General features: G+C 40.5%; 1 protein-coding gene and 1 pseudogene across 1 annotated transcript in view; both read left to right on the top strand.

The window, feature by feature from the left end:
• The window catches only part of UBR1 (ubiquitin protein ligase E3 component n-recognin 1), a 138,118-nt gene that overhangs the window by 5,941 nt on the left and 108,090 nt on the right, over positions 1-24,087 (top strand). The gene's annotated exons all lie outside the window — the stretch shown is intronic.
• On the top strand, positions 12,520-13,567 carry LOC122743872 (annotated as a pseudogene).

Here is a 24,087-nt window from a genome sequence, read left to right as displayed (position 1 = left end):
TTTGTTGTACAAACAAAACTAATACAGTTAAAATTAGGAGGATAATAGTTAACTAGAAAAAAATTTCTGGGGCAATATTTCTTATAAAGGTATCATCCAAGGGGCAGCTAGATGGTGCAGTGGATAGAGCACCGGCCCTGGAGTCAGGAGTACCTGAGTTCAAATCCGGCCTCAGACACTTAACACTTACTAGCTGTGTGACCCTGGGCAAGTCACTTAACCCCAATTGCCTCACTAAAAAAAAAAAATAAAAAAAAAATAAAGGTATCATCCAAAATATATAAGGAGTTTAAATATATATGAATTTAAAAATATAAGAACAAGAGTGTTCCATGTTGATAAACCCAGTTGATATAAGATATATGTGGGCATGTATACATTATATGTGTATATATATGTATATATGTGTGTATGTGTATATATATTCCCAATTGATATCCCCAGTTAATAAATGTTTAAAGGATATGAAACAGGCGATTCCCAAAGGAAGAAATCCAAGCTATTAACAGCCATGTGAAACAATGTTCCAAATCACTTAATGATTAGAGAAAGGCAAATAAAAACAGCTCTGAGGTTCTATGTGACACCCATCAGATTGACAACGATAACAAAAAGGGAATGACAATTGGTTGAGTAACTGGGGGAAAAGGCATCCTAATGTATCTGTGAACTACTCCAGCCCTTCTGGAAAGCAATTTGGAAATTTTCCTCAAAAGCCACTTAACTGTGCAAGCCTTTATTTTCTTTTGTGCAATTTTTTTTTTTAATTTCCACATTTATATCACAGTGTGTCCACTTAAAGGACCAAATACCAAAGTTACTCCCTTCTGGATCTGAAGAACACAGAAATCTAGTCACTGTACATTCACTAAGGCTCTTTGTTTTTGTAAATCGTGTTTATGATGAATATCCGTAAGGCAAACAATATATGTAAAGGAATGGTAACAAGTATATTTCCAGCATACAAAACAGGCTCCCTCTTCCCTCACAGGACAGTTACACACTAGTAGCACCCGCAGTTACATTTTTGGACTCTAGAAAGTTGAAGTTTTCTAGAAATTTGCAGGAAGGGGAAAAGGACAAAAATTATTTGGCTACTAGGTAGGGGGAAGGGAGGGGACTTTTAAAAGATTAATTTTTGCAGCATTTCTTGGAGACTGGATTTAAACAGAAACCAGACTAAAATATGTGGATGCCTACAGAATGTGGAATTGGAAACTGGGTAACTGCAGTAGTGCATGGCTGTAGTTTAAAAAAATCTGCACCATGTGACTTAAAATAACCCAATCACTTAACAGAGAAATGATGCAAATACAAATCAAACTACAGCTGTTGCACACTGTCTCACTGACATCTCACTGCCAAATTAAAAAAAACCAACAACCCAATGCAAAGAGATGTGTACTTTGAAGATAACTCTTCCACAAGTATTCTCTACCAGCTTATAGATAAGATTCTGGCATTCTCATGTGCTGGAAATCATTTGAACCTTTTAGGGACTAACACTTTTTTTTTTTTAAGTGAGGCAATTGGGGTTAAGTGACTTGCCCAGGGTCACACAGCTAGTAAGTGTTAAGTGTCTGAGGCCAGATTTGAACTCAGGTACTCCTGACTCCAAGGCCAGTGCTCTATCCACTGCGCCACCTAGCTTCCCCGGGACTAACACTTTTTATAGCTGGTTTGCTATAGAGTTTTGAACTCCATTCTTTGTCCTTTGTACACCCTTCCTTTGCTGTTTTTGTTAGTAAACTTGTAACAACATTTCACAAAAGAAGAACTTAGACAGAAGAGCTACAAAGGATCAGCCCCTCGAGTCCCTCTTCCAGGCCTTTTTTCCAGGACAAGAGGTGTACTCTCCATGTCATGGAGTCTGCCCTTCTGTGTTTGCTAACTGCAGATGTGAAAGCATTTTAGCAACCTTATATTCAGGCAAGGCAGACGTAAGAAAGGGTGTTCAATCGACTATCATCACCATGTGGATCTAAAGATATGCACTGTGTCCAATCATACCAATTACCCCAAGCATCAAAACAACCAATCACCCCTGGCCAGTGGAGTTGCCTTATTCTGTTGAGATCATCATTTGTGACCTCTCTACTAACTCCAGGCAGGTCTGTGGATATACTGTTTGTCACTAGAACATGAGTCTTTCTAGCTTCTCTTGTAGTGCTTTCTCCTGCTTTAAATATTGAGACATGAAATAATGAGTTCCTGGTGTTTGCACACCTGATGAGGAAAGCAAACTACTCAGTCTGTTTACATAGGACTGAATTATTTCATTTCTGGATAGCTCTTTCCAGTTTGTTTGTTCAAAAGGACTTTGCAGGTTGGTTTTTTGCTCTGGCTTGTCCGGCTCTGTCCTGTGCTGGTCAGGAAGGGCAGGGATATCTACCTGCAAAGAATCCTTTTGTGTTAAAGATTTAATTTGTCCAGTCATGGGATCAAAGGTGAATTTTCTCTCTTTTAACCTGACAAGCTTGACACGCCCTACTAGAACCTGTCCATCTAAGTTCACTGTGTAGTCTCTAGATTTGTGCCTCTTCTTCTTACTGTCAGACCCAGAAGCAGCATTGTCATCACTGTCCATCTTGGAAGCCTCTGGAGAAAACCCCACCCATGGCATCAGGGGCTCCCCAGAGGGTGAGCTCACTTTGCAAGCAGGAGACACGTGCTGGAGGGTCCCTAGATGCTGCTGCTGATTTTCAGAAGACATGTGTTCCTGCCAGTGCTGAGAAGCCTCCACTCCAGTCTGATGGGAAACCTCCAGTCTTTTTGTGGGTACTGGAGGTGTTGAAGGCTGTATCAGTGATGGTGCTTGTGAAGGGGGAAGCCTGGGTAGCATCTAAGAAGTGGGGCCTTTGAGATGGACTAGGCCGAGAAGCCTTTGGTGCATATGTGGGATGGTGCCAGACAAATGGCCTTAGGTTGCTAGGACTAAAGGAATAGCCAGGGCTCTTAGGTTGGTACTGCCCTGTCGGTTCTTCCAGCTTTTCATGGTGCTGAAGCACTCTAGTCTTTAGCCGTGAGGAAGTGCTGGAAGGTTTTACAAGTCCGGGAGAACTCAGGTGAAGTTTGACAGCACTGACTGGTATTTTACTGTGTTTATCATTCTCACTGTGTTCTGTCCTGCTGCTTTCAGGCCCTGTGTTGCAGGTTGACATCAAGAGGGCTGGGTAAATTTTCAGGACTCCCTCCAATCCCATTAGTTGGAAGGGGAGAATAATTTTGTAACAGTTCATGGCTAGCTTTGGAAATTTTGGAAGGAGGACCTTTATGTCCATCCCGTTGTTCTTTTCTTTTTCTGTTTTTCTGTTTTCGGGGAGTTCAGCTTTTGAATGTCATTTCTATTTTTCAACTCATGTATAGGTTTGGACCCAGGAACTGTAGCAGGTGACACATCTGGTCTACAGTTGTGAATGCCACCATTTGCCGACCGTGGTGGACTCAGCAATCCCTTTGGCACTGGTGTATTCTAGATCACAGGTTCAATTAGCTTTTGCCCACTCCACAATTTCTTGGCACATTTGGCAAGTTCTTCATTTTTTGTCTTTCTTACATCATTGATGAGTTTTCCTAGCTGTGTTTCCTTTTCGGTAATGGGATATTTCTCCAAGCTGGAGATAACTTCCAGCACTGCCACCATGTTATAGATGGTTCTCTGGGGGTTGGTGGCCTGTAGCAGCCAGTCCCTCATATGCTTTGGGGAGGCCGGAGCCACTGTCACTGCCTAAGCGAGGTGGGGGTGGGGGGTGGCTGGGTGGCTGGGCTGGTGGGTTTTCGGGCTGAGGGGAAACCAAGAACTGGGGAGGGGGGGGGGTTGTCACTCACTCACTCACTGGCCTCTGGAGTTGAGCCACATGTTCCCCAAGTGGGGAGCCGGAGCTACCATCACCGCCTGAGCCACCTGAGCTACGAGTTGCCATCGCTGCCTGAAGATCCACCACCACCAGGATGGAGCCTCCTCCACAGCCGCTGCCTCAAGAACCAAACTCCCAAGCCTTTATTTTTTAAAAAATCCAGTTTTACTTTTATTTTCAGATCCATATTCTCTCCTTTCCACTTCTACCTCCCTGCATTGAGAAAGACTAAAAAAACCCCCCAAAAAACCTATACAAAAAAACTACAAACATATATAGTTAAGCAAAAACAAATTTCCACATTGCCCATTAAAAAAAAAAAGCTTCAGTCTACATTTTGAGTCCATCACTTCTTTATCTGAAGGTGTCCCCTGGAATCGTGGTTGGCTATTGTGTTCATCAGAGTTCCTAAGTGTTTCAAAGTTCCTTGTTCTTACAATATTATCATATAAATCTATATTCCTGGTTCTGCTCACTTCACTTTGCATCAGTTCATAAAAGTCTTCTCAGGTTTCTTTAAAACCATCCGTTTCATCATTTCTTACAATATATTAGGATTCCATCATATTGATATTTTGTTCAGCCATTCCTCAATTAATGGGGACCCCCTCAGTGTCTGATTCTTTGACGTCACAGAAAAGCTGCTGTAAATATTTTTGTACATATGGTTCCTTTTCCTCTTTCCTTGATATCTTTGGGGTATATGGGTTAAAGGGCATGCTTTTTGACAGACTGCTATCACTAAGTAGGTCAGTATCCTAAAGAGTTCAGAGAAAGAGGAAAAAGATCCATATGTACAAAAATATTCATAGCAGCTCTTTTTGTAGTGGTAAACTGTAAACTAAATGAGAATTCACCAATTAGGGAATGTCTGAACAAATTATAATACACAAATTGTGACATCAGAAATGATGAAAGGGACAGTTTCCAACAAATCTGGGCTGACTTATATGAACTAATTAAGAGTGAAGTTAGGAGAATGATTTATACAATAACACAATTGTAAAGAAAAAAATAACACTAAATGACTTAAGATCTCTAATCAATGGCTTCCAGAGGACCAATGATAGGGCCATGTTACCTACCTTCTAAATTAGAAATAATGGAACTGAATTATTTTGTAATTAGAAAAGCAAGCTGTAATAACAGATGCTTGCAATTTCATACATAATCCTTTTCAGTTCTTTGTAGATGGAAATGCTCATTTTATTTGGTATTTAAGGTCAGAATAAAAAAAAATTATTGAATTTAAAAACATTCTAGTCCATTTCCCTCATTTTGATAAGGAAAAAGCCACAGAGAAGTCATAGGATCTTTTTTTGAGATGGGGTCCAGACATTTGATTTTTTTTTTTTTTGGTGGGGAATTCTCAGTTTGAAAGTTTCTCCAGTGATGTAGATTGGCAGTTCATCCATGATTTATTGGTTTAGGCAGTTGCCTTGTTACACCAAGGGGTTAATTTTTTTTATCTATGATCACATAGATGGTATTTGTGAAATTTGAACCTAAGTTTTTCTACTTAAAGGTTGGTCCTCCAGCCATTATGCCATGATGTTTCTCAACATAGAACCATAGATTTAGAATTGTAAACACCTTGCCTATCTTGTTGTCTATCCCCTTTCTCATTTTATAGGTGAAGAAACTGAGGCCTAGAGAGCTAAAATTATTTTCCCAAGGTCACCCAAGATAGTATCAAAGCCTGCTTCATGCTTAGGGCCCCAAAGCCTGATTCATACTTTGGTCCTCTACCTTCAAATGTCATTTGAGACAGACCAGTATCCAGAGTTAGAAAGACCTAAGGTAAAATCATTCCAGATACTAAAAGATTTGGTTTTTTTCAGTTTCAAATTCTCTGTCTCCCTCCATCCCCTTTTGCATTCATTGAGAAAGGCAAGAATTTTGATACCTGTTATAAAATGAAGTAATTCATGCAAAATATACTTCCACATTTGCCATGTTATAGAACAAAAGGTAAGAAAAATAAAGAAAGAGAAAAGAAAATACTTCAGTCTGCACTCCCAAGTTCAGAGTTCAGAGTCATGAGTCCTTTGAAATTCCTCAGATCAGTGTGACCCTGGGCAAGTAACTTAACCTCTTAGTTTGCTTCACTGTAAAATGAGAATAATAATAGCATGTCCCTCACAGGGGTGTTATGAGGATCAAAAAAGACGATCTTCCTAAAGTGCTTTTCCAACCTTAAGGTGATATATAAGTGATTATTATTATTTCTTCTATACCAGTGCTAGCCAGTTAGGAAAGGAGTTCATGAAAAGCTTATATGGGCCTGCTATTTGCATTTAATATAGTGGGACTGACCATGATTGGGGAAGTATATTAGTCTAGCATGGTAGAATTAATTTGCCCTACAAAAGGGTACTAGAGAGTTCTGAAAGGGTTATTGTACTTAGGTGTATACCTCCTAACACCAGGTACTGGAAAAAGTGGAGACCATTGTTTTTGTATTCACTTGGTTTATTTTTACTTCTAACATTTTACTGAATCTTATACTACCTTTCAGAACCAAATACTACTTGATTTCTTTGGAAGTATGAGACCATAATAATTAAATGTATGTCCTTAATAGGCAAAGCAAAAATCCTTGTATTAACAGGCATTTCTAATTCAGTCAGTCAATAAGCATTTAAGATCTTACCATGTGCCAGACACTGGCCCTGGAGGGTATAAAGAAGAAAAATATAGGAAGGCAAGTTGGAGATGTATTTTTTTTTAATTGATGTAATTTTTGCTGTAGCAAATTCCAATAAAACAAAGGAATCTGGACTGTTTGTTGGATTTTGTTGTGATGATATTTGATTTATACCACTTTTTTCCCATTCTTTTTTTTTAATTAATTTTTTAAATTCTAAATTTAAAAACCAAATAAAATGGGCATAGTATATATATATATATACATAGTAGAACAGGAAAGAATATTGTATATGAAACTCTGGATTTTATTTATGCACATTTTGCTTTTCTTTTAAAATATGTATATATATAAAATAATCTCAACATGTAACTTTCAAAGCTGTCCTACCTCTCTGTGATTCATTTTGGCTTTCTGTGTTACTTTTGTTTCTCTACATTAAAAAAAACCCTCCAATGACCCTATTTTCTTTCTTTTCTTGGGCTACTCTTATCTCTAGTTTTGCCTGTACCTTTTCCTTCTCTCACTCATCCCACATAGGGGGTGGGGGAGGAGAAAAACAAAGCCCTTGTAACAAATATGCGCAATCTGCAAAACAGATTCCCAAATTTTCATCTGAAAATGTCTGTCTTATTTTGTATCTTGAGGCCATTAACTCTCTGTCTTAGAAGGTCTTATACTATATTTGAGAAATAAATTAGAATTACAGGGTAGATAAAGGCTGAAATGGTCTGAGAGTTTATTGCCAGACTACTTCCGGAAGTAGGTCAGAAGTATGAAAAATAGTGTTTTGGAGCCTAAGCAGAAGGAAGATATTGTAATTAAAAAAAATTTTTCCTCCAATGTACTCAAACTTGCATATAAATCCCTGGAACAGAGCTGAGAATATATCTTCTTGTCTCTTTGGGGATGAGGAAAATGCCTGGAATGTTTGGGAATATAAATGTTATGAGAACTTGTTCTACAAGTTGGCTATCTGTCAGCAAAGTTTTCCCTTGACCCTAAGTGCTGAGAAAAGATTTGGTACTGTCTTATGATTATTGAAATATATTTCTGTCCCAAATAAAAACACACAAATTCATGTAACTAATATTAATTGACCTCATCAAATATATATATATATATAATTTGTTGTTTTGGGACACATTCCAATATTATAATTTTATCCTTAGTGACAATATTCATTTCTTAAAAAATAAATTTCTGGGGGCAGCTAAGTGGCACAGTGGATAGAGCACCGGCCCTGGAGTCAGGAGTACCTGAGTTCAAATCCGTCTTCAGACACTTAACAGTTACTAGCTGTGTGACCCTGGGCAAGTCACTTAACCCTAATTGCCTCACTAAAATAAACAAATAAATAAATAAATAAATTTCTTTGGAAAAGAGGTTAATAATAGTTTGGCCTATAGAAGAATTGAAATTTGTTGTTCAGTCATTTCAGTTGGATCTAATTCTTTGTGACCCCAATTTAGGTTTTCTTGGAAAATATACTAGAATTGTTTGCCATTTCATTCTCTAGCTCATTTTACAAATGGGAAGTTGAGGCAGAGTTAAGTGATTTCCCCTGGGTCATACAGCTAATAGGTCTGTGAGGCCAGATTTTAACTCAGGGAGATGAATCTTCCTGACTCCAGGCTGGGTATTCTATCCTCTATAACCTAGCTGCCTAAAAATTGTTTTAGGAGATTTTTTAAAAAACCATTAATACACTAAAGGTAAGCAACCAAATATTAAATTGCTTGTAGTAATAAGCCAAATGCTTTATTTTATTGATCATAAGATAGTGCCAAACTTTTTCTTAGTCCTTCTTTGAAGTGATGTATGTAAAACAAGTCTTTAAATGGATTCGTGATTTCATTGATTAGAAAGTTCTCTCCAACAGTATAGATAAAAACCCATGTATGTCTGCCCATCAGGTGCAGCTCTTGTCCATATTCTTCCATAAATCTGGCCCATTGGGACCATACGAATTGCTGGAGTCCTTCCTGTTGTAAGGGGCTAAAATTCTAGCCATAATGTCCAAAATTATCTAATGAGTGGTCACCAATAAATTATAAGCTTTAGTAAGAGTTTAGACTTTTAAGTATTTATTAAGGAGAATAAGAATTTGGTGAAGAAAGAGGCCTAGATTTAGCTATCTCAGGGAGCCAGCATCTCCTGTTCCACTACCCCCTGAGGTCCTCCCGAAAAGAGAGAGAGAGAGAGAACAAGCCTCGCCCCTTCTTCATCCCATAAGCCGCCTCTGAAACTTCAAACATCCCATCCACATGCGTGGGCACACACAGCTCCAAGCTAATTGGCTGGTAGCTTTGATAGACAGTACCCACGAGCAAACACTTCCTAACACCAAGGAAATGACTTTCTAAGCCGAATGGCTTGCCCTCAGACACCTTCTCCTCATGAAGGAGCTTTCCTACAGTAACTCTCCAGCAGGTGGCGTCACTCCAATTGTTACACTGTCTTATTTGCTGACATTCCAAGGATGCCATTAGAATACTTTGATTTTCTACCTGTCAGGTCTGTCATTCTTGCCACCTGACCAGTCCATCTTCTGTTTCTATCATACAACTCCTTGATGACATCTTTTATTCTATTCTTCAGAGTTCCTCATTTGTTATATGTTGCAACTGCTCACATTCACAGCACCATCTCCATTGCCCTCTGTGGGATAACCATTTAAAAATTTTTGGAGATACTTGTATTCCATGGCTTGCTGCTATATAGCAACACTATATATGTTGGTTTTTTAAAAAAATGGGCCTTTCCTTTAATGCTCAGCTTGGAGTAAATATATAAATATTAACAATTATATTACTATTTTTCATATTGATCTTCATTTTTTTCAATTAACAAGCATTTATTTTATTTCCCCATTTCTTCCTCCCCACTGAAAAACAAAAAAAAGAAAACCAAAACTCTCGTAAGAAACCTACATAGGGGCAGTTAGATGGTGCAGTGGATAGAGCACCCGCCCTGGAGTCAGGAGTACTTGAGTTCAAATCTGGCCTCAGACACTTAACACTTACTAGCTGTGTGACCCTGGGCAAGTCACTTAACCCTAATTGCCTCACTAAAAAAAAAGAAAAGAAAAGAAAAGAAAAGAAAAGAAAAGAAAAGAAAAGAAAAGAAACATACATAGCCAAGTAGAACAAATTCCCACATTGACCATTTGAAAATTACTGTCTCATTTTGCATTTTGAGTCCATCACCTCTCTGGCAGGAGAGGGAAAGTTCATATATAGCATTCTTTATTATTGGTCTTTTGGAATCATGCTCTCCTGACTGGTCTCCAGTTTCCCTTGGGAGGAGAAGAAATACCATCTCAACAAGCACCAGTCTTCTGCCTTTGGGATAAGGGGTACTGTATTGTGTTGTAGAAGTGGCCTGCCTTTCAGTGGGAGAAGAGAAACAGCGTTCAATCAAGCTTCAGACTCTTCCTTCCAGGGAATATGAGAAAGACTATTCCATCAAATCTCTAGCCTGTCTTACCACTAGGGGTCTGAACTGCCAAAACCTCATAGAGGATTCCACCCTGAGGCCAAACCCATATTGACAAAGAAAATCTACCTGAACTTTTTCCACTAGGATTCAGAAACTCCACCCTGGTTCCTACCCTTCCCCTTCTCAAATGATTCTGAACCCTAAGCTATTATTATTCATACTTCATTCCTTATCTCTCACTGCCTTACTCATATTTCCCTCAACCCAGGACCTCCCAGCCAAGTACCACTCTAAAACTATCCAGCTCTTCCACTGTCCTCTCTGGAACACATGTTCTGTAGGTAACAAATTTGCTTCCCCTTCTTATCCTAGGTGCATTAATTTTGTCAATGCACAAGCTTTTGATTTTTATGTAATTATCTATTTTATTTTTAAATTGTGTCTTATTTCATTAAAAATACGTATATCTGAGGGACAGCTAGGTGGCACAGTGGAAAGAGCACTGGCCCTGGAGTCAGGAGGACCTAAGTTCAAATCCGGCCTCAGACACTTAACACTAGCTGTGTGACCCTGGGCAAGTCACTTAACCCCAATTGCCTTAACACCCCCCCCAAAAAAAAACTTTTGAAAAAACCACATATATCTGAGCTGCGGCACAGTGGTAGCTGTGCAGGGGCTCACCCCCTTCCCTGCTCAAGCGCCGTTCCCACATCACTTGGACTCCGCTACTGCGGAGGCTGAGGCACCCGCCCTGCACCTGCATAGCCCTCCGCTCGTCTCTGCCCGGGGCCAGCCACCAGCAACACTCAGCACTCAGCCCGCCCCCTGCCTGCCCCCCTCCCTGGCCTAGGTGCCAGCTCCAGCAGCCGCCAGGGGAGGCTAGCTAGGGAAGACAGCCAGAGAGGAGTGAGCCTGTGCCACGTCAGCCACTGCCGCCACAGCCACTCCGTCCCCTCCTCCCCCCGCCGCTACAGCAACCCCCACCCCCTTCCCCACCAACACAGCAGCTAGCGTTCCCGGCCACGGCAGCCACCCCGCTGCCACAGCAGCTGCCGCCCTCTCCCCACCACCGCCACTGTCCCTCTTGGCCCTCACAACCCCCACCCCACTGCCACAGCGGCAGCCACCCTCCCCCACCGCCACTACCACAACAACACGTACTTGCTGCTGTAGCTGCTACCCCTACTGCCACCACATCAGCAGCCGCCGCCACAGCCACCCCCACAGCAGCACCCGCTGCCGCACCGGCCACTTCTACCGCCACCCCACTACCACCACCACCACCAAAGCAGCACTAGCAGCTACCCCTACTCCTACTGCCGCAGTAGTAGCCACCCCCACCGCTATATCAGCACCTGCACCGCAGCAGCCACCGGCACCACCACATCAACTGCCGCCAACCCCGCCGCCACCACAGCAGCTGCCACCACCACATCAACAGCTGCCGCCAACCCCACCACCTCCCCGCTACCGCCGCCGCCGCCACAGCAGCCACCCCGCTACTGCTACTGCTGCAGCAGCCACCCCTACCGCCACCTCCCTACCACCATCACCACAGCAGCCCCCACTGCCGCAGCAGCCACCCCCCACCGCCACCTCCCTACCGTCACCACCACAGCAGCACCCGCTGCCGCAGCAGCCACCCCCCACCGCCACCTCCCTACCGTCACCACCACAGCAGCACCCGCTGCCGCAGCAGCCACCCCCCACCGCCACCTCCCTACCGCCACCACCACAGCAGCACCCGCTGCCGCAGCAGCCACCCCCCACCGCCACCTCCCTACCGCCACCACCACAGCAGCACCCGCTGCCGCAGCAGCCACCCCCCACCGCCACCTCCCTACCGCCACCACCACAGCAGCACCCGCTGCCGCAGCAGCCACCCCCCACCGCCACCTCCCTACCGCCACCACCACAGCAGCACCCGCTGCCGCAGCAGCCACCCCCCACCGCCACCTCCCTACCGCCACCACCACAGCAGTGCCAGCTGCCGCAGCAGCCACCCCCCACTGCCACCACCTACCACTACTACCACAGCAACAGCCGCTGCAGTAACAGCCACCCCCACTGCCACAGCAGCGGCCGATGCCGCCGCCACACCCCACCGCCCCCACCATCACCGCTGCAGCAGCAGCCACTACCCCCACTGCTACCTCCACCCTCACCGCCACTTCAGCTGCTGCGGTAGCACCCACCGACACCCCCACTGCCACATCAGCAGCCTCTGCCGCAGCAGCCTCTGCCACCACCACTGCCGCCACCCCCCACAACCACTGCCCCGGCAGCAGCCACCGCGCAGCTGCCGTCACAGCCGCTGCCGTAGCCGCCGCCGCAGTCGCCACCGCCAACCCGCAGCAGCTGCTGGCGTCACCACCCCCACCATTGCTGTTCAGGTGCCCGGGACGCAGAATCAAAACTGATAAAGAAGAGTTGTTCACTAAATTGGAAGGCATTGGAAAAAGATACTTTGGAGTTTTTAAAGGAATTGATAACTAGATACAGCAAGTGGTTGCTATTAAAATCATAGACCTCGAGGAAGCAAAAGACGAAGTAGAAGACATTCAGCAGGAAATAACTTTTAAATCAGTGGGAAAGTTCGTATGTAACAAAATATTATGGATCGTATTTAAAGGGCGCAAAGCTGTGGATCATGATGGAATACTTGGGTGGCGGATTAGCACTGGATCTCCTTCGAGCTGGTCCATTTGATGAGTTCCAGATAGCAACCATTCCAAAGGAAATTTTGAAAGGTTTAGATTACCTGCATTCAGAAAAGAAAATTAACAGGGACAGTGTTGTCAGAGCAAGGGAAAATTAAGCTTGTGGACTTTTTATTAGCTGGCCAGTTGACAGATACTCAGATTAAAAGGAACACCTTTGTGGGAACCCCGTTCTGGATGACTCCTGAAGTTATTCAGCAATCAGCTTATGACTCAAAAGGTGACATATGGTCCTTAGGAATTACTGCTATTGAATTAGCCAAAGGAGAGCCACTTAACTCTGACATGCATCCCATGAGAGTTATTTTCCTGATTCCAAAAAATAATCCACCGACTCTTTTGGGAGATTTTACCAAGCCCTTTAAAGAGTTTACTGATGCGTGTTTGAACAAGGATCCATCATTTAGTATGACAGCTTAAGGAACTTCTGAAGCACAAATTCATTATTAAAAATGTCATGAAGACATAATACCTGACAGAACTGATCGATGGGTTCAAGAGGTGGAAAGCCGAAGCACAAAGTGATAACCAATTGGATTCTGTCGCTCTGAGCTCTGACTCGGAATGCATCAACAAGGAAAACAATTCTCATCCTGAATGGAGTTTTACTATTGTTCAGAAGAAAACTGATTCAAAGAAACTACAGAATGGAACAGAACGAGACCTTGCCAAAACATTGAGCTGCTTGTCTACAATAATCACATCCTTATCTGCTGAATTGAAATAGCAAGACACAAGTAATGTAAACAGAAGAAAAGCCCTCCAAGAGCTTGAGAAAAGTATGACAGTGGCAGAAACTGCCTATCCTGGATTAAAGGTATTAATAACCAGACACAGCAAGTGGATAAGATGGTGAAGAAATTGAGAAGTTTCAAAAGTTTTCTGTTAATGACTTGACCTAAGAAATTTCCCATTATTGACTTCAGTTACATCCAGCTCCATTGAAATCCTCCTAAACTTCAAGCTTGGCAGTGCTTACTTAGCTCATGAGCTCCCATGTGCCTTTGGATCTTTGCCATATACTGATGGTGCAGAACCTACTTTGTGAGGATGTATTTGGTTTTATATTTTTAGGAGATGATTTTGTAAAGGAGTTTTAATATCATAGTCTCATCTATGTTTATTCTGGTCAATGTTGAGCTCTAATTTTGCTTTTAGGAAAATTATTTTTAATAGGATGTGCAAGTTAGTAGTATTCTTTTTGTTCTTTGGTTAACTGTACACTGCTCGGCGAGGCTAGGTGGCGCAGTGGATAGAACACTGGCCCTGGAGTCAGGAGGACCTGAATTCAAATCCAGCCTCAGACACTTAACACTTACTAGCTGTGTGACCCTGGGCAAGTCACTTAACCCCAATTGCCTCACTAAAAAAAACCAAAAATTAAAAAAAAAACTGTACACTGCTGAAAATACAGGTCCGTCATAGCAATGTAAATGAAACTTTTGTCAGTCATTCTCAGGAAGTTTCAAAACCAGTTCTTCTCTCTCCTCTCTACCCCCAAAAAACAAACATTTTAACTGTCTTGACAGGGAGACTGTTCCGGATGGTTTTCTCCTGCATAGAACAAGAGTTTAAAGTATCAGGAAAAAAAATTTTTTAAATAAAATAAAATAAAGTACCAGGAAAGTCAAAGCATGAGAGTGGCAGTATATACTCACTTGTTTATTGGTATTCTGATTCTACTTTTGGACCAGGAGAAACAACTCAATGATTCCCTCCATTTGAGAGCAATAATATAGCAAAATAGTTCACAGCTCATCTATGTCGCTACATTAACATCGCCTTTTGTAAAACAGGTTTTATATAAGTTTTAGTATCATGGTTAGAAACTTAGAGCAATACGGTTAGCTAGGGACGGCTTTTAGCAATCATGTTCAAAAGGCAGGCTGGTCAACCTTGTTGAAACGCTCAATATGCTTGGGTTTAGGGGGAGCTTGAAGAGGCTTAACATCCTTTACTAATACCTCCCCTGCAGTGGGTATGAGCAGAAATCCCACCACCATCTATGTGTGTGTTATGGGGGTTAAGTTGATTTGTGAAATGTTTGTTTTCTTAATATGTCCATAAGCATCATTTGTTCATAATTTCTGAAAGGGTATTTTGAATATGTATGTCCTATTAATATGCAAATAACTATGTTAGAGGTATTCTTTCCCAAAAGTAGTCTACAGTGAAGCAGAGTAATATTTTTCCCCTCATAAAAAGTAGGTAAGGGGACAGCTAGATGGCGCAGTGGATTCAGGAGTACCTGAGTTCAAATCCGGCCTCAGACACTTGACACTTACTAGCTGTGTGACCCTGGGCAAGTCACTTAACCCTCATTGCCCTGCAAAAAAAAAAAAAAAGTAGGTAAGATGATACCATTGCTTTTTCGTTGATATTTATGGTACTTAAGGATCCAGTATGTATATTATGCTGAAATCCAGTACTTGTGGGATTGTTGATGTACATTTTTTTTTAATTTAATTTTTTTTTTTTGGCAGGGCAATGAGGGTTAAGTGACTTGCCCAGGGTCACACAGCTAGTGTCAAGTGTCTGAGGCTGAATTTGAACTCAGGTCCTCCTGAATCCAGGGCTGGTGCTTTATCCACTGTGCCATCTAGCTGCCCCTGTGTATGTTTAGTTCTGATCATGGTTCTGTGCTTATTGCATCATTTGGATCTGCACAATCTTCTTTTTGCACAAAAGTCATTGTAAAGAACCTGCATGTTTTATCTGCCAAATATAAGAGAAAGGAATGTGTGAAGGTGTAGGCAAATGTGATATGGGGAGACAATTGGCCATTGGAGTTCTTTTTTATATAAGATACCTGAGTTTTCTTCTGTATACCAAGGATCAATTCTTTTCAATGGTGCCTACAGTGTAAAAAAAATTATTTTTTATTCCTTGTTTTTGTGTTCAAGAAATGGTTCTGTTGAAATTTTCACCTGCTGGGTAACTGAAACAGTTTATATCTGTAAAAGTCTGGAGGTCATTTTTGAAAACTAGAGTGTTCTGGATTAAAATATTTTTGTATAAGCAATAAGTTATAAACACAGTTATCTGAAGCTTTACGAAGTTCAAACAATAATGTGTATTATCAGTGTAGATAATTAAGTCTTACTGTTTAAAGTATATGTTCACCCCAGTGGGGAGGTTACAAAAATAAATATTTTAATTCTGTTTAAAAAAAGAATACTTATACCTATGGATGAGAAGCATATGATCTGCTTTTCTAATTCTTTTTCTAATTCTTTTTCTAATTCTTTTTAGTGCTATGATCTTTGATATTAAATTTGTTTAACCATTTAGAATATGTTGTGGAATATGGTGTAAACTATTGGTCTAAGCCTAATTTTTGCTAGATGCCAGTCTTCCTGACCAAATCTAATAGCCTTTTCTCAATCCTCATCCTTCATGACCTCTCAGCAGTCTTTGATGCTGTCATCACCCTCTTCTCTCTAGTTTTTGATGATACTTCCTTATCCTAATTCTACTTAATTTCCTCTACTAGATTTTTATCCAGGTCACACTTGCTAATCCTAGTTGTCTTCTAAGGCTCTGTCAGGGGTCCTCTTCTTTTTTTCCTCTGTACTATTTCACTTGGTGATTTCATCAGCTCTCATGAATTCAACTTTCATACTCTTTGTAGATGATTCTCAAATCTCCTTATTCAGTGCTAATCTCTTCTAACTCCCAGTCTTTCATTTCCCTCTGTGTCTTAGACCTCTGAAACTGGATTTCCCATAAACATCTTAAACTCAACATATACAAAACTGAACTCATCTTTTTCTTCCTAACTTCCCTTTTACTACCATGCACAACTTAGCTGTTATCCTTGACTCCTCACTCTCTCACCCCCCTCCCAACCCTTCACAATAGCCAATCTATTGCTAAGGCCTATTGATTTAAACTTTGTAACATCTCTAGTATATGATCCCTTCTCTTCTCTGACACTATCATCACCCTGGTGCAGCTTCTCATCATTTTATAACTAGACTATTACAATAGCCTATTAGTTAGTCTTCCTGCCTCAAGTCTCTCCTTACTGCAGTCCATCATCTACTTTGCTGTCAAATTAATCTTCCTCAAGTCTTCCTGCCTCAAGTCTCTCCTTACTGCAGTCCATCATCTACTTTGCTGTCAAATTAATCTTCCTCAAGTCTTCCTGCCTCCAGTCTCTCCTTACTGCAGTCCATCATCTACTTTGCTGTCAAATTAATCTTCCTCAAGTGCCTATATAACTATGTTAACTCTGGTTCCTTCCCTCCCCCCAACCCAATCATCTACCTCAAGGATCAAATATAGTATCTTCTATTTAGTATTCAAAGCTCTTCACAACCTGACCTCCTTCCTACCTTTACAATCTTTTTACACTTTATTTCCTTTTACATACTTTATGATCCTGTGACACTGGCCTTTTTGCTATTTCTCAAACAACACATTCCAGCTTCGATCCATCTAATACTAGTGCTTTCTTTCTCTATTGTCTTTAATTTACCTTTGTCTTTCTTGTTTGCACATAGTTATTTTCATGTTGTCTCCCACATTAGACTTTGAGCTTCATGACTATTCTTTGTTTTTCTTTGTATCCCCCAAATTTGGCATAGTACCTGGTATATGGTAGGTACTTAATAAATATTTATTGACTGACTCCCACCCATTCTTTTTTTGCATAGTCTTCTACTTGCCCACCCAAATTACATGGGATAATTTCCCCTACCTTTCCTCTTCCTTTTTCTTTGTAGTATATTCCTTTTCTTCTCTCCTTTATTTTAAGATTACCAAAACATTAAAAAGAAAAAGAAAGACCCTGCCAGGTTACTTGCCTTGATGATATAGGGTTCTAATGAGTCATAGGTACTGTCTTCCAAGATTAGGATGTAAACTATTCATCCATGTTTGGTCCCCTTATGACTGCTTGCTTACATTTACCTTTTTATATTTTTCTTAACTCCAGTGTTTGTATTTCAAAGTTTTTATGCATTTTTATGGTCTTTTCATCTGGGATTCGTAGAAGTTCTCTATTTCATTAAAAATAAATTTTTCCCCCCATAGGAGTGTTTTTAGTTTTTCTGCATAGGTTCTTGTGGGTCGTAAGTCTCTATCTTTTGTCTTTTGGAATATTGTATTCCATGTTCTCTGTTTCTTGTTAGTCATAATTGTCAATTTTTTTTACTGCAGCTCCTTGTTACTTACATTCTTTCTTCTTGGCTGCTTGCAGTATTTTTTCTTTGACCAGAAAGCTCTGGATTTGGGCCACAATGTTCTTGAGAATTTTTATTTGGGGGATTTCTTTTAGGAGGTGACTAGTAGATTCTTTCTTTTTTCACTTTGCCCTCTGCTTCTTTTTTTTTTTAATAGTTATTTATTTATTTTGCATTGAATTGGTTTTTACTTTATTTTTTTAGATAATAAACATTTTTATTTATAGTTTTGGGTTCCAATTTTTATCCCTCTTTACCTCACTCCCCTACTCCCTCCCTGAGGCAGTAAGCAGTCATATATAGGTTATACATGTACAATTATGCAAAACATTACCATGTTTGTCATTTTGTACAAAAAAACTTGATTAAAAGAAAAAAAATGAAAGAAAGTAAAAAATAGCATGCTTCATTCTCTTCCATCAATATTGGTTCTTTCTTTGGAGGTGAATAGTATGTTTCATTAATAGTCCTTTGGGATTGTCTTGGATCATTGTATTATTGAGAATAGTTAAGTCTTTCACACTTCTTCATCAAACAATATTGCTGTCTCTGTGTACAACGTTCTCTTGGTTCTGCTAACTTCATAATACATCATTTCATACATGTCTTTCCAGGCCTTTTTGAAGTCATCCTGCTTTTCATTTCTTACAACTGTAAGGTCTAAAATTCTAACTGTGATGTCTAAAATCTACTGAGTGGTTGCCTTAAATTAGAAGCTTTAGCAAGAGTTTAGCCTTTTAAGTATTTATTAAAGTGTATTAGAAGTTAGTGGAGAGAGAGAGAGAGAGAGAGAGAGAGAGAGAGAGGTAAAACAGCCTTCATCTAGGTATCTAAGAGCCAGCATCTGTCCTCCCACCAAGCCCCAAGTCTGGAACCAAAAGACCCTTGCTTCTTCCCAGCTTCTCTCAGAAGCCTCCTGTGAAACAGGAAACAGGGCCATGCACACACACAGCTCCAAGTTAATTGGCTGGTAGCTCTGATTGATGCGACCTACAGGCAGCAGACATCACTTCCTGATGCCAATCTGACCTTTGAAACCTCCAGAGGTCACCTCGTGCTTTCTCTTCATGGTGGAGCTTCCCTGCAATATCTTTCTCAGCAGGTTGGTAGCACTCTGATTCTCACACGGCACAATAATATTCCATCACCATCATATATCACAGTTTGTTTAGCCATTCCCCAATTGATGGACATTCCTTTGATTTCCAATTCTTAGCCACCACAAAAAAGAGCTGCTCTAAATATTTTTGTACAAATACATCTTTTTCTCTTTTTGGGGATGTCTTTGGGATATAAAACTAGCAGTGGTATTGCTGAACCAAAGGGTATAGCTCTTTGGGCATAGTTCCAAATTGTTCTCCAGAATGGTTGAATCTTTTCACCAACAGTAGATTAGCAGTCCAGTTTCCCACATCCCCTCCAACATCCAATATTTTCCATTTTTGTTATATTTGCCACTCTGATGGGTGTGAGCTGATACCTCAGAGTTGTTTTAATTTGCATTTCTCTGATCAATAATGATCTAGAGCATTTTTTCATATGATTATAGATAGCTTTGATTTCTTTGTCTGAAAACTGCCTATTCATATCCTTTGCCCAATTACCAATTGGGAAATGACTTGTATTTTTTGGGGGGTGGGGCAGGGCAATGAGGGTTAAGTGACTTGCCCAAGGTCACACAGCTAGTAAGTGTAAAGTGTCTGAGACCAGATTAGAACTCAGGTCCTCCTGAATCAGAGGCCAGTGCTTTATTCACTGTGCTACCTAGCTGCCCCCAATGACTTGTATTTTTATAAATTTGTCCCAGTTCTCTATATATTTTAGAAATGAGGCCTTTATCAGAGATATTTGTTTCAAAAATTCTTTCCCAGTGTTCTAATCTTGGTAACATTAGTTTTGTTTGTGCAAAAGCTTTTTAATTTTATGTAATCAGAATGATCTATTTTATATATAATTTTATTCTGTATATATTCTTTGGTCCTAAATTCTTCCCGACCATAAATCTGATGGGTTATTGATTCTATACTCCCTTAATTTGCATATCATATCATCCTTTATGTGTAAATCATGTACCCATTTTGACCCTTCTGTTATCACTGTCCCTTTTAAAATTTCCTTATAGGGTAAGATAGATTTCTATGTCCAATTGAGTGTGTTATTCCCTCTTTGAGCCAGCTTTGATGGGACCAACCTTTCCTGAAGTCATCTAAATGATCTCAAGTTGGAAGATTGTGTCTCTCTCTCTTTTTGTAGGTTCTGTAGTTTCAGAATCCGTTTAGAGGCTTGATTTAATGTTGTTTTTGAGGGAAACTTGGAAGAGCTCAGGCAACTTCCTGGCTTCTTATGACATCTTGGCTCCGCCCCCCATTTTTTCACTTTTTTCATTTTGTTTTATCATATCTTTTTGTCTCATAGAGTCTTTAGTTTCTGTTTGTTCAATTTTAATTTTTAAAGAATTATTTTCTTTAGTGACCTTTTGTACTTCCTTTTCCATTTGGCTAAATCTGTTTTTTAGGGAGTTATTTTCCTCAGTAAATTTTTGTATTTATTTTTCATGGTTCTCTTGCAATATTTTTATTTCTTTCCTCAATTTTTTCTTCTACTTCTCTAATTTAATTTTTAAAGTCCTTTGAAATTTCTTCTAGGAATTATTATTTTGTAAATAGACATTTATTAAACATCTGTTTTTTGGGGGGCAAGGCAGTGAGGGTTAAGTGACTTGCCCAGGGTCACATAGCTATTAAGTGTCAAGTGTCTAAGGTTGGATTTGAACTCATGTCCTCCTGAATCCAGGGCCAGTGCTTTATCCACTGTGCCACCTAGCTACCCTGGCAAGGCTTATTTAATCATGGCTCATGGTTTCACACCTGGAGAGGGGAAGGAGGAACATGGAAAAGTAAATGGTACTTGGGTGGTGGTGAGAAGGGAGTGAAGGAAAGTGAAGAGGAGTTTTTCCTTAAATAATGAGTGTTCTTGGAGAGACAATTACCATTCAGGAGAGGAGAGACAATAATCAAACCAATACTACCATTCCTGAAAGGAATGTCTAAGAATTGCCCCATGACTCCTCTCACCATTCCAGTAACTTTCCAGACTAAAACACCCTGGCTACCCTTCCCGTTTTATTGTCTCCCTCTATTAGAATATAAACTCCTTGAAAGCTTGGTACTGCTTTATTAGTGTTTGGAACAGAATAAACACTTAAATAGAGCTGCTAGGTGATGCAGAGTATAGGGCCTGAAGAAAGATTCATTTTTTTGAGTTCAAATGTGGCCTCAGATACTTACTAGCACTGTGACCTTGGACAAGTCACTTAACCCTGTTTTTCTTTATCTCTCATCTGCAAAATGAACTAGAGAAGGAAATGGCAAACCACTCCAGTATTTTTGCCAAGAAAACCCAAAAGGAGTCATGAAGAGTCAGACACAACTGAAAAATGACAGAACAGCAAAACGTTTAATGCTTCCTTCAATCATTAACATTTCTGATTTCTGAGTCTCCTTATAGAGAAAGAATCCCCAGCTTTCTTTGAGTTTTGAGTCTTGTGGGTTCTCTTTAGATGGGGGAGGCTGCTGCTTTGCAGTAGAGTGTGTGGTAGTAGATAGAAGACTGAACTAAGAATCTGGGAGAACTGGGTTCAAATCCTGCCTCATCTTAATTGTATGAGCCTAGGTAAATTACAACTTCTTGGTATCTGTTTCCTCATCTGCAGAATAGTGGGGTTGGACTTGATGACTTCTAAAGGTCTTTTCTAGCTCTAAATCCATTTTCTTGGAGATTGCAGGAGTCCCTTTGAAGTGAAGGTAGCTACCTGGTAGTGTTGGCTAGTGCTGCCAAAGTAATTTTCCTTAAGTGTAGCTCTGACCGTGCTACTCTCCTACTTAGTAATCCCTACAAGCCTTCTCTCTGCTTCTCACAGGACTCATCTCCTGTCTCCATGGCTCTGCAGTACCTATCCTATGTGCCTGAAATGCACTCTCCTCTCTTCTTCTTCTTCTTCTTCTTCTTCTTCTTCTTCTTCTTGCTCTTGTTCTTGCTCTTGTTCTTGTTCTTGTTCTTCCTCCTCCTCCTCCTCTTCCTCCTCCTCTTCCTCCCCCCCCCTTCTTCCCCCCCCCCTTCTCCTCATTCTCCTCCACAGGGCAATGAAGGTTAAGTGACTTGTCCAGTGTCACACAGCTAGGAAGTGTCAAGTGTCTGAGGCCAGGTTGGAACTCAGGTCCTCCTGAATCCAGGGCTGGTGCTAGTCCAGTGATTCTTAAAGTCTTTCTCTTTCAACTGTTTTTCAGGTAATTTAAAAAAATATGAGGTACTTTACATTTTCTTCTATTTTTTAAGAAGTTTGACTCTTTTAATATTTCTTCTTGTCTGATGGAGTAATTAACTTGTATTCGGTCCATTCTAATTTTCAAGGTATCTGTTGCTTGGTTAAGGTTTTGTACCTCTTGTACCAAGATGTTAACTTTCTTTCCAGTTCTTTCTTCTCTGGCTCTCATTTCTTTTCTAAAAATTTCCCCTAGTACTCCTGTTTCTTTTCCAATTTTTCCTTGACTGCTTTTATTTCAATTATAATTTTAGCTCCTTTTAAAAACTCTTGCTTCTTCTCTTCTAGGGATTCTATTTGAATTTGTGACCAAGTTATGCTTTTCTTTGAGGCCTTGCTTGTGGATGGTTTGGAGTTTTAATTTTCATCTGGATTTATGTCTTGTGTCCTTGTTACCATAATCGTTCTTTATGGTGGAATTCTTTTCATTTGTGTGTTTGCCCTTTTTTTCCAGCCGTACTTCCTGTGTTTGATCTTTGTGTTAAGGCCAGGTTCAGTATTTGAACTATAGGGCTGTTGCTTGCTTCTATACTTGTTTGTCATTCAGTATACAGCCTATGTCCTGTGATTGCTCCTTTCCTTCAACCATACCCATAGTTTTCCTCTTCGGTCCGCTTTGGATCTGTGATTAAGCACTGGGTAGTAAGTAACAGAGCTGCTAATTGGCACCTGTTCTTACTCCCTGCACAGAATCAGGTTTCTCTGTGCCAGATTTGGGATCTCTACTTGCCGTGGTACAGAGTTGCAGGGAGGCCCTTATTTAGTCTCTGTGTTTGAGAGTTCTCTATGGCCTTTCCTAGCTGAACTGTGTCCCTAGTGACCACTGGCCTCTATCTATCTCCTTGTGTTGTCCTGAGCTGGAAATATGACTCATGATTCTTTTTTTCCCCATGTATTTCCTAATCAGGACTTAGTGTGGTACATTTTCTAGATCTTTATGGCGTAGCTGTAGGAGATACTTGGCTGTATTCTTCCTGTTACTCTGTCATCTTGGCTACTCTCCTGTTATTGTTATAGGAGCTTTGAAATTTCCAAAAGTCAAACCAGCCTTTTCCTTGTTTAACTCTGGGCACAACTCATTATCCATTTGTATTTCTGTCCTAGATATACATACTGATGGGCAAGCTCTGGTGAGTTTCTGTCCAAATTAATGTTAAAATCTGGGCAATAAAAATTCTTCATCCACTAAATTCTTCCTTTGTGGGTGGACCAGCTGAACTCTTGTATGTGATTATAGGTCTCTTCCAGGAGGCTTTATAATGTTAGTCCAAGAATGTTTGAATCCTTTATGCAATTATAGTGTCCTACAGAAGAATCCTTTTTTGACCTCTACTCTGCCCTGGATCTCCTCCATCACAGTGGTCAACTTTTAGGGAGCAAGATTCTACCTGTTAGGACTTGCCTGGTGTTTATTTTCAGAGGATGCTTGAACAAGATTATTTCTATTGTTAGGTCTTCTGAGAAGCTCTGGATGATAATGATGGGAAACACCTTATTGTAAAAATAAGCCTGTATGCAACCTTGTGTTTTATCCATTCAAATGTTTTTTTGTAGTAAATAATAAAATCATTGTAATCTAATATCCTCTACATCTTTCAGTTAATTGTAAAATAGTAAAGATGTGATCTTGTGGTTAAATTTCACCTGCAAAACTCTTCTTATTCCCTATTAACTTCCTCACTGAGGGACATACATGATGGATAACCGTTATAATGATTTTGAATGGATGGAAGAATAGCCATATAGGTTGATAGTTGATAGTTCCCTTTTTTCATTATGAATAAGGGCCAACATTTTTTTCATGCCTTTGATATCTTCCCCTCCTCCTCATACCTTAAAGTTTTAAGTTCCAAATTTTATCCCTCCTTCTTTCCCTCTCCTCCCCCCTCCCTGAGGCAGTAAGCAATCAGATATG

Source organism: Dromiciops gliroides, chromosome 2, assembly GCF_019393635.1.
Source record: "Dromiciops gliroides isolate mDroGli1 chromosome 2, mDroGli1.pri, whole genome shotgun sequence".
In the NCBI taxonomy this organism is placed as follows: Eukaryota; Metazoa; Chordata; class Mammalia; order Microbiotheria; family Microbiotheriidae; genus Dromiciops; species Dromiciops gliroides.
The sequence above is the reverse complement of the archived record's forward strand: the minus strand, read 5'-3'. Positions and strand labels throughout refer to the sequence as shown.